Source organism: Erithacus rubecula (assembly GCF_903797595.1).
Source record: "Erithacus rubecula genome assembly, chromosome: 4".
NCBI classification, from domain to species: Eukaryota; Metazoa; Chordata; class Aves; order Passeriformes; family Muscicapidae; genus Erithacus; species Erithacus rubecula.
In genome coordinates, this window is record NC_136686.1 from 44,189,457 (window position 1) to 44,200,436 (window position 10,980).

At 43.5% G+C, this 10,980-nt stretch overlaps 1 long non-coding RNA gene across 1 annotated transcript; it reads right to left on the minus strand.

Moving 5' to 3' along the window:
- Positions 1-4,101: 4,101 nt before the first annotated feature.
- Positions 4,102-6,871, minus strand: LOC306801767. The gene is made up of 2 exons (XR_013774183.1): positions 6,728-6,871; positions 4,102-5,979 (listed from the first exon to the last, which is right to left on the minus strand). It is a non-coding gene; the product is annotated as an uncharacterized lncRNA (long non-coding RNA).
- Positions 6,872-10,980: the final 4,109 nt, after the last annotated feature.

The window sequence follows — 10,980 nt, forward strand, 5'->3', positions numbered from 1 at the left end:
ATCAGCTGCACAAACAGAAGAATGGAAAAACAGAAGAAAAAGACCCTTCTTTTCTAAGTTTTACATAACTGTGTTGCTCTTCAGTGTCTTAGCTCTGGTCAGGAAAAGAAGGTAATTTTCATGCTTTTATACTTGCCAAGTGGAGAGTATTAGTATGAAGATGTATGTAAACTTTTAGTGCCTTGAATGGATGGCAGCTTAGAGAGTTGCCAGTACTTTTGGTTCCAGTCGAAATTTCCAAGACAATGAACATGGCCAATACAGGAAGACTGAAGCAGAACACAAACTTTAACCCAACCCAGCAGCAACATCTAGATTTCTGCATCAGTGTGCATGTGGACACAATTCTCCCTTCCCTGCCTCTACTGTTTGCAGCTCCTAGGTCTGATGGAGGACACTGCTTTCCAGCCTTCACTTATGCTCTGTAATCAAATTTGCTGATGACACCAAGCTGTGTTGTGCAGATGACCCACCAGAGTAAAGGGAGGCCTTCCAGAGGAACCTTGACAGGCTCAAATGCTGTTCCCATGTGAACCTCATCTCATGAAGTTCAGCAAGGCCAAGTGCAAGGTCCTATACCTGGTTCAGGGCAGTCCCAGACACACCTACAGGCTGAGTGGAGAGGTGATTCAGAGCCTTGCAGAGAATGACTTGGGGGTAATGGTCGATGAAAAACTCAACGTGAGCCAGCAGTGTCACTTGCAGCCCATAAAAGCAACTGTGTCCTGAGCTGTATCAAAAGGAGTGTGGCCAGCAGGTCGAAGGAGGCCATTCTCCTGTTCTACTCTGCTCTTGTAAGATCCCACCTGGACTATTAAGTACAGCCCTGGTGCTCCAAACAGAAGAAGGGGATGTAACTCTAGAAGCAAGTTCAGAGGAGGGCCATGAAGCTGATGACTGGAGCGCTCCCCTAAAAGACAGGCTGAGAAAGTTAGGGCTGCTCAGCCTGGAGAAGAAAAGGTTGCATAGACACCTCATAGCAGCCTTCTAATATCTGAGTGGGGCCAGAGATGGACACTTCATCAGGAACTGTAGTGAGAGGACTGTAGTGAGTAATGGGTACAAACTGAAAGAAGGGAAATTTAGGTTAGATATCAGGAAGAAATTTTTAACTGTGATGGTGGTGAGATAATGGAACAGGTTGCCCAGGGAGGGTGTGGATGCTCCAGCCCCAGCAGTGTTCAAAGCCAGGCTGGATGAGGTCTTGGTATCCTGGTTTGGTGGGAGGTGTCCCTGCCCATGGCAGGGAGGGTTGGGACTGGATGTATTTAAGAGTCATTCCAACCCCTTAACACTCTATGATTCTATGATTCTACAGGTCTCTCTGCTTAGCACACAAAAGGGACATTTTTATTTTTCCTCACAAAAATCTCTGTTTTGATCTGATCAGATGAATGATCCAGAAACAAAAGGCTCTGCTGACTGTCTAGTATGCCTGTACCTTAATGTGACAGAGCTTCCCACACGTTTTCACATTCCATTACAGAGAAACTGAGCTGAGGAGACAGTACAAGGTCTGGAAATTTTTTTGAATGCCTATATTATTTTATTGTTCTTTTAATTTTAGTTCAAAGAAAGATGCACCTTTATGTTATTTACCATATCATACCTGGTATGTAAATTTCAGGTTGCTTGCTGGAAAACCTGTTTTCCAAATGTAATTTGGTGTTACTGTGTATTCTATGAACTGACAATGTTTGGAATTTAAAAACTGATTACATTCTTAAAGAATTAAACAGCAGTGTAGTCAGTGTCTAAAGTATTAAAAACTTGTCACTTGAAAGTTCTGAAGATTGATTTTGGCAGGAATTAAGTAGTCTGGGTCCTGTGCATCAATAGTCACATCAGATCTTGCTCAGTATGTTTTAATGCATTTGGTTCAGAATCAGTCTCACTTTTTCATCTGGTGAACACATACTTCCTATTGACTTCAGATCACTTACTATTAGTTCAAGTGTAAACTGGGAGGACAACCATTCTCTCAATCTCTCCTTTCCACCACTCCTAACAATTTCATAATTACACCATTTTAGATCTGCCAAACCTTTAATCAGATGTAGGAATGAATGGAAGGGTTACTTCTGTAGCATAGTAATTAGTACATCTACCACGTTAACAGACCTATTCATCCCAGTTCATCCATTTAGCCATGTTCATCTTGTTATAAACAAGAACTCCCCTTCTCACAAACCTTACATAAAGAGCATTATGCAAAGGGGAACCAGGGCTTCAGACTGTGTCTAACTGTGTCTAGCCAGTACACAAGTCTGGGCTAGTCCAGGGACAGCTCCCATGGAAAGGCATAGTGGCTGACAACCACAAGCCCAACACACTCCAGAAAACTCAGTGAGTATCCTGGAGATACCAACTGCTTCCTGTGACTCCATCATAAGCCAGTCATTCTCTTTCCACTTTGCCCCAAGGATACAATGGGGATGCAAGCACTAATGTAAACATGTAAAGGTCCTCAAATGCAAGATGTCATAGAATTGCCAGGTCCCACAACAGTATTAAAGCAGCATCACCAGCAGCAGCAGGATTTATCTGAGTAGGAAAAAGAGGTTTGCCAGTGTTCATATACCCGGAGAAGCAAGTGCATTAGGAACTGTGTGAAGCCCTTTGTATTCCAGCCCCAGGTACTGCTGTACACAGCAGAATGGTAAGGCCTAGCTGATGTGCAAGCACTTGAAGGTATGTCAGAAGTGAAGGCCTTCTGTCCATTCATAAAGAGACTTAAATGTTTTAGGATGGGTGTTTTTTTTTTTTTTAGCTACACTATTGTTAAAGCATATGGAAATCATAGCAGTCAAAAGCAACTCTTTCTTGTCCTGCAGGTTTTTTTATCAGAGGGTAGGTTGTGTTTGTTAAGAGGTGGACATTGTCAGGCTGTTTCTACTTTCTGCTCTGAAAACAGCTACTAAAAGTATTAGCATAGTGCAGAAAGTGAACTGATCTGTGCAGCAGCTGTAATCCTGAAAGAGCTAGAACTCTGTTTTCACAAAACGCTGGGATAAAACTAGCTCCTTTAAAGTTAAAAAAAATATATAACTCAAATAACTAAAACAATAGAACATAATATTTCATTAGAAGAAAAAAAAACCAAAAACCAAAATCCAACATAAAATGGTCTTTTATATCTTTGTGTCTCCAGCTAGAAAACTGAAAATAGTTTTTTGGGTATAAAGGAAACTACATAAGATATGTTGAAAATTCATAGTAAAAGGAAAAAGAAATACTTCAAGTTTTTTTTGCAACTGCAAGCTGACTGTGTCAAAGTTAAGAGGACCAGTTCCCTGAAATGTTTTAAAGTAAGTTACTGAAATGGGATAAACAAGTAGTAGGACCAAGAGAAGTACAATCACTGCACAAATGTTAACTAAAATCACACCTTACGGTCCAGTAGTTCATAGAGTTATCTAACATATGTAAAAGTAGGTAAGAAAATAATAGCCAACAGAAGGAATTTCAATAGTTTCAGTAATTTCTGTCATCTCAATTTTTCTTTTCATAAGAATTACTTCATTAAGATGATGACAAATCATATGCCAAAGTTTATTAAGACAGAGGAAGAACAGGGGTATTTGATTTTACACTCAGGTAATTGACAAGTTCAAGTCTAACAATAAAGCTTCTATCAGAATCCAGGAAACAAAGCCATTATGTTGTGAAAACACTTTTCAATGAAGTACATACAGCTTTGGGCAAATAATACAATTTCTCATATCCCTATTGCCTGAAGATAATTAACTCTCTTAAATTTTTGTTCTCCTGCAGTCAAACTGTTGCCTGATTCTGTGAAACTTGCCAGGGATCATTCCCAGGGTGTAGATAAAGGAGTCTGTAAAAATCTGCTTGTGTTAAAATGCATTCTATTGAAAGAGCAATGCTTAATATTTTACTGAAAAAATGTTTACAGAATTTTTAAACTTTGGGAACTATAAAGTGAATTGAGTGGAAATTTTGTGGGGCTTCTATTGGTTATTTTTGTTTTGTTTGCTTTTTGCTTTTTTTTTATTTAGCTAAGCTGGAATATCAAAGATCACACTTCGATCTCTGCTTGCACCCACCCAGTTGAATTATCATGTACAGGATCATCTAATGCTGCTAGGCAGCTTTCAAAGATGATACTTCTGTCTGAAGCTCCTCTTAGGGTTGTAAATTTCTTTTGTACACAGTAATTGTGCATTGTGTCCCTTTCTGCCAAAAATGGCATGCAGAAATCAGGATCTGGAGAACATGATCTGCCCACACAATTACTTATGTAAGACCTGCCCATAGCCACTGCTTTATGCTCTACTGAACAGAGACACAGAGGAAGTAGAAGAATAGTATCAAAATAGGTAACTCTGAAAGATAAAAGCCAAGAGTTCTAGCAAAGAGTGGCAGTGTCCACAGCACAAGATCAGAAGGAAATTCTGTGAACTGTGGAGAGCTCACCTTCCTATGCTCCTTATTCTGCTGCTGTTACAGATTGTGCTCCTTGGCTCAAGCTAGAACACCCTAACAAGTCAGAGACGTGTGGCAGACATTCTTGGCTGAGCCATTTCACCTTTGGTACTTAAAGACAGAGGTCCTAGACATACTACTGTCTTTCAACCATATACCACGCAATCTGACTGAGCATGAACAGAATACTATTTACATCTCCCATTTTTAACTAGAATATTTTACTTTGGTTTTGGTCCTAATCTTCTGTGGAAGTCATCACTTAAAGAAGCCTAAATGTTTAGCTAGCAACATAGGTTTGTGATGAGGAATACACTCAAGAAGAATGGACTAATTGACTAAACCCAGGATTTTAAAAAGTTCTTTCTACATTGTAAAAAAAGCTGTTGTTCACAATGGTCTTATTATAATTGTAATAACCTTCTAATGCAGAAATACACTGAATTCCTCATCAAAATAGTTAAGTCTTCAATTTTGAAGAAAAGAAGTACAAACACCAAATGAACTAAATTTTAACCTGGTGTGCCTAGAAAAAAGCTGAGTTCAAAAAATAAACAAGAGACAAAGACCATACCCCTAATCTGATTTATAGAGCTTTACATGCACTTTTCTGTGAAACAGATGTTAAATAAAAATGGTGATCTCATTCTTAGGTGTATCTACTTGGTAATAAGAACACAGGCTACAGGAGCGGCATATTCTAAAATAAAAATACTCTGAAAGAAAAAAAAAGCCTTTCCTGTTTTCCTTAGTCTTTTTAAGTCTCATCCATGTGACAGCAGAAGTGAGCTGTTAGGTGTTAACTGTCATTACAGAGAATGTGAGCATACAAGTTAGAGCAGTCTGCTTACTAGCAATCTAGTTAGGACTAATTTCAAAACTCTTGTCATCTTGGCTGGAAGATTAATAGCTGCTTCCTCCTGATTAAACATCGAAACCAAAATTATAGAACTTGTTGATGGCCTCCCTCACATGCTAAATTTATAAACTTCTACTGTGAGCCACTACATAGTTTTACTTCTCCATTCAAAAAGTTTTTACCCTTCTCTAAGGCAATATTTAATCACAGACAATATAAAATTATCTCTTTGTAATGAGGACAGATGTACAAATCCCTTTCGCTGGGTACTATCTTGACTCTATTGTACTGAACAGTAAGAGGGGCTTGCAGAAATTACTACGTATTTTTTGTAAGTTATCCAGAACCAAAGCTCAGTCTTACACCCAACCCCAAGCTGTGTTTGGAAATCCACTTCATCTGAGCATTCTCCTGAAGTCACTGCAGCCCGTTCCTTCTCCTTGCATACAAGCCGAGGCAGGCGCAGAATCCGACGACGCTGACAGCCAGCCCCAGGAGGAAGGCAATGGTGTCTCCTGCGTCCAGGGCTTCAACTGCTGGCAGCACCAGCAGCAGTGACACGAGGACCAGGAGAAGTTTTGAGGTGTTCTCGGTTGAAGGCATGCTGACAACCAGCTGACCCCAAGGGGAAGTTAAATAAATGAAGTGGTGGACAGCAGGTACTTCACTGGTGTCTACAAGGAAAACAAGGAACGTTACAGGATTTTCCTCCCTTCCCCCTAGAACTGTCTGGCCAAAAGCCAACTGATTGATGCATTACAGGTATCTGTGTGGGGCTCATGAAGTTTAGGTTTTATCTTCCCAATTACAAAAGCAATTGACTTATTATCATGAGACAACCACGGTGGATTTGCTGTCTTGTTAGGTAACTCAGTGGAAACTAATCTTTTGAAGACTTACCGTGAGGTGAAGTCAGAGCAGGCTCCCCTGCCTGCTTACCTGGTGCTTTGCTGTGCGGGCCTGTTCCACCAGGTGCTCAGGGCTGATGGCTGCTGCTCATCACGCACCACACTTGCTAACACGGGGCACCCTCGGGATCCCTGAGCACCGTACAGCAGCGTACACCACGGTACACCGGGGAGAGCGTGAACTTAACCTCCCGGGCAGTGCCACCGTGCACACCCTCACTGCGGGACAAATGTCTGCCATGGTTCCTACAACTTGGAAGGGTGCCCCCCCAGCAGGAGCCGCCGGGACCGGCCCGGACCGCCTTTCCGCAGTAGCTCCTCCCGCGGAGACGGCACACAAACAAGTGACAAATTCCCGCGCCGGGACGCCCGAATAAGCGGCTGCTCCGCTGGCACCCCGGCGGGGCCAGAGCCGGGCTCCGCCCGCACGCCCGGATCCCGCCAGCCCCGGGGCACCCGCTGCGGGACGGCCGCTGCTTGGGGCAGGCCCTGCCCGCACGGTGCCCTCAGTCACCTCCTGCCGCCGGCTCCGGGCTGGGGCCGTCCCGCTGCGCTGCGCTCCGCTCCGCGCCGCCCGCGGGCGCTCAGCAGCCGAAGGCGCCGGCCCGCGCCGCCCCGCCGAGCCGCCGCTGCCCGGCCGCGGCCATGACAGGAAGGGCGGTGGCGCGGCCGGGGGCGGGCGTGACCCGGCCGGGCCGGGCCGTGCTGGGCCGGGCCGCCTCCGCTCGGCTGCGCTTCGCTCCGCTGCCATGCCCACCGGGATTGCCGGGGCGGCTCGGGACGCCTCTACCAGCTCGGGCGGCCCCAGGCCCGGCGGTGGCCCCGGGAGCGGTGCTCGGCGGACCGGCCTGGCCTGCAGGGATGCGGCGGGGCGGAGGGAGCCCTGCCGGTGCCGGCTGCTCCCCGGGGCGGCTCCCGGCCGCAGCCCCGCGGTGCCGATGGAGCTCGGCCCGTGACAGTGTCAGCAGAGCGAGCTGGGGCCGCCTGCGCTCCCTGCGGCCCCACTGGAGGCAAAGTATCGCTGAAACACACCGTGTTTGGGCTGGTCGTGTGATGGTTTTTTCTACAAATAAACGAGTAGAAGAAGTCACCATGAGTTTGCATCTTTTCAGATTTAGGCGCTTTTAATAACTACTAATGTGTGCCGTCATAACCAATTCCTACTCTGAGGAAAGCAGTTAAAGCCCTTTTACATGGTGGAGAGCAGCCTGCACCTTGTAAAAGAAAAAAATAAGGGAAGTGTTAACAGGTGATCAAGAGCACTCCCCAAGATCTTAGCTCATCCTAGTTTGTATCTTATTTAGGCTTTGAATAAGGCTGCTTGTAGAAATTGTGTAGTGGGCCGTTTTGTTGTACTATGAAGTTCCTAAGCAGAGCTCAGTCTTTATTTTTGGCAAGGTGTGTGCCTAAGTTTGGCTAAAAGACCAGTAAGCAATTATTATAAGTTCATAGTATGTCTCTTTGGAGTGCTCAGAGAAATACCCAAAGAAATTGTGCTAATTTAATGTCAAAATCAATATAGAATTTGTAATTCATTATGACAAGCATGAACTCATGACTGAGAAGCCATGTCCTCACAATGTTCCCCGTGACCTCTGTAAAAAAAACCAACTTTTATAAACATTTCTCTTTAGCAAAACAGTTTCTGATGAGCTCCTTTAAAGAGAAATGGATATCCAGATAGGGCACTCAACAGCTTTGCCTCTGCCTTGTGTAATTTCACTGTAATTGCTTTTGAGCAGCCATTCTTCTTGGCTATAGGAACTTCACATGTCTGAGGTGGGATGTTACTATTGTGCTGATCATAATTTTATTAATTCTTTCTTCTTTTCCCCATCAGTCGGGATCCATCAGTTATCAATTGTCATAGATAGCAAATTTCCAGGGATAGAAACATCCTTCCTCTCCATTATTCAAAGTACCATGAAGGCATCATCTTTGAAGCAGCAGACTAGCAGCACCCTAGACTCTGATAATGCAAATAATAATTAATATTAGTACCAATTATAACTCATAAACATCCTTTTAATTAACCAAATGTTCATTTCACAATTTTTCAGATCTTAAATACTTCATTCTTTGTATTCAGTTCTGAAATTTCTGAGAATGCCATGGCATGGAGAGTAATGCCGTGATGTCTAGCCCATTGCTTAATCAGTCACAGATAAATCATAACCCCTAAAAAACCTGAAGAACAGGATGTGTCATCTCAATCACTGCTGTTACCTCAGAAGAGTGGGCCTTGGAGTCCTGGCCCTCTTAGTTCCTTGCTTAGTCTATTTACTGCATCCTGCACTGTTGACAAGTAAATATTACACTGTTCTGCAATGTCAAAAATGTTGAATTAATCCCTCTCAATTTCAGTGCTGAATTTGTTGTCGCCACCACTTACCAACTAAAATTTTCGGTAATTGTCATTTAGTCCCACACAGCAGACTCAAAGGGATTGAACAATGACTTTCACGTCTGTTTTTTATAACTAGAAATGTCAGTACCAAAAAGCTGTGGACCTAAGTATTTTGAAGATGAGGATTGTAAAATCCAAGAGAAAGACTGGGCTTAACACACTTCTTTAATATCTCAAGAACTGTACATAATCACATGTAGTTGAAATGACACAAAGTACAGTATGCATGGGGAAGATATTGATTGTAAGTTATAATTTATTAGTAACATCCTGGAAGTGCCATTGAGAGCTAGAAAACAGTGCCATTTGGGGATATTTCTTTGGCTTATTAGCTGTTTCAGTGCCATTGCATTTTGTAGCTTTGGCTTCAGAAACAGTGTTTCTTTGGAAAAAAGCCAACAAAATCCAAACAGTCAAGAAGGCTCTATTGGTTTTTGTGCTGTCAGAATAGAAGAGAAATGTGTATTCAGCTTCAAGCTCTGCCATCAACTTCCTGCATCACCCCAGGCAAATCTTCCTTTTGACCTATCACTGCTTTGATTGCTTAGCTGAAACTATTATGTAACTAATATTCAGAGGAAAGTCTGAGAATTCCCAGAGCTGACAAGCTAAAGCTTTGTAAATTTTGAGCACAAGGCTAAGGAGGTAGGTATGTGTGAGACTGGAAATTGAAAATAAAGTGTACTTTCTGGAGCAGAAAAAGTTATAATCAGCTACACCCTGAGGGGGGTACTTGTGGGGTTTTTAGGTTGTTTTTTCTTCCTCTTTCTTGGTTCATCTAGTTTTTTGAGAGCCCTTTGTGTATTGCATGACCACACTGATCTGATTTCATACTTTCACCCCAGCTAGCAGTCCAGCCCCAGATGGCCACTCACTCCCTTCCCCACCACCAGGCTTGGGAGAGAGAATCAGAAGGGTAAGAGTTAGAAAACTCATGGGTTGAGATAAAGACAATTTGATAGGGACAGCAAAAGCTGCACTCACAGACAAAGCAAAAGAAGGAATTAATTCACTGCTTCCTGTGGGCAGTCAAGTGTTCAGCCATCCCCAGGAGGGCAGAGCCCCTTCACAAATAAGAGTTCCTTGGTGCATTGGGTTTGCATGGCCAGGCTTTGGTAGCAGAGAGACCACATGGGTGCCTTCTGTGAGAAGCTGCTAGAACCTTTTTCCATGTTGGACAAAAACAATCCCTGGCAGCTCCCAAGAGATGCCACTAATCAAGGCTGGGCCAATCAGAAATGGCAATAATGCCTCTGTGATAACAGATTTAAGAAGAAAAAAAGGAAAGTTGTAATTGTGGCCAGAGAAGAGCAGGATGAGAATATGTGAGAGGAAAACTGTGCAGACACCAAAGTCAGTGCAGGAGGGGGAGGAGGTGCTCCAGGCACCAGAGCTGAGGTTCCTCTGTTGGGCTGGTGTTGGTGCCCAATGATCAAGTGTGCCCCTTCTCCTGTCCTGACTAAGCATCCTGATGGAGTAGTGCCCATATCATTGATCTGCAGGGATGGAGGAAGCCCATGAAATGGGAAGATAATATCTGTCTGTGAAAGGACAGGAGACAGCAGTTAATGAAAAGGTATGTTTGGTTTGGTTGATAGAAATGGTTTAAGGATGAAGTTTAAGTTGTATGTGTGGGCAAGAAAGGATTCCAGTAATGAGAAATAAATACAGTGGAACAGTCGGAAGATAGATAAATTGTGTGGGATCTGAGTATGATGTAAATGGTACGGAATAAGGGGTAGAGATTGTATTGGGTCTAGCTGAGCTGGAGTTCAGTTCTGCTGCCCAAGCAGCCCTTACAGTACTGTGCTCTGCTTTGGTAGATGGAAAGATGCTGATAACACACCAGTGTTTTGGCTACAGCTGAGCAGAGCTGTTTTTCTAACATTTCCTCCATCTGCTCTCATCAAGGGATGGGGAGTGGACAAGATTCTGGGAGGGAACAAAACGAGGCCAGCTGACCCAAATTAACCAAAGGGTTATTCCATAACATATGATGTCAGCTCAGAGTTAAGGGAGAGAGGAGGAATGAGGAGCATTCATTATTTTACAGTGTGTACCTTCCAGAGCTGCCATTATGCACGCTGAAGTCCTGTTTCCTGGGAAGTAGCTGAGCATTGCTTGCTGATGGGAAGTAGAGATCAATTTCTCCCCTTTTGCTTATGCACACATAAACTTCTGTTTGATTTTTTTAAAATTAATTTTTCTTCCTTGTAAACTGCATTATCTCAACCTATGTGTTTTTTCTATCTTATTTCCTCTCCCCCCTAGGAAGGGGAGTGATAAAGTAGCTTGGGGGGGCATTTGGCACCCAGCCAAGCTTAACCCACTACACTTGGGAAGACAAATGCCATCACTCC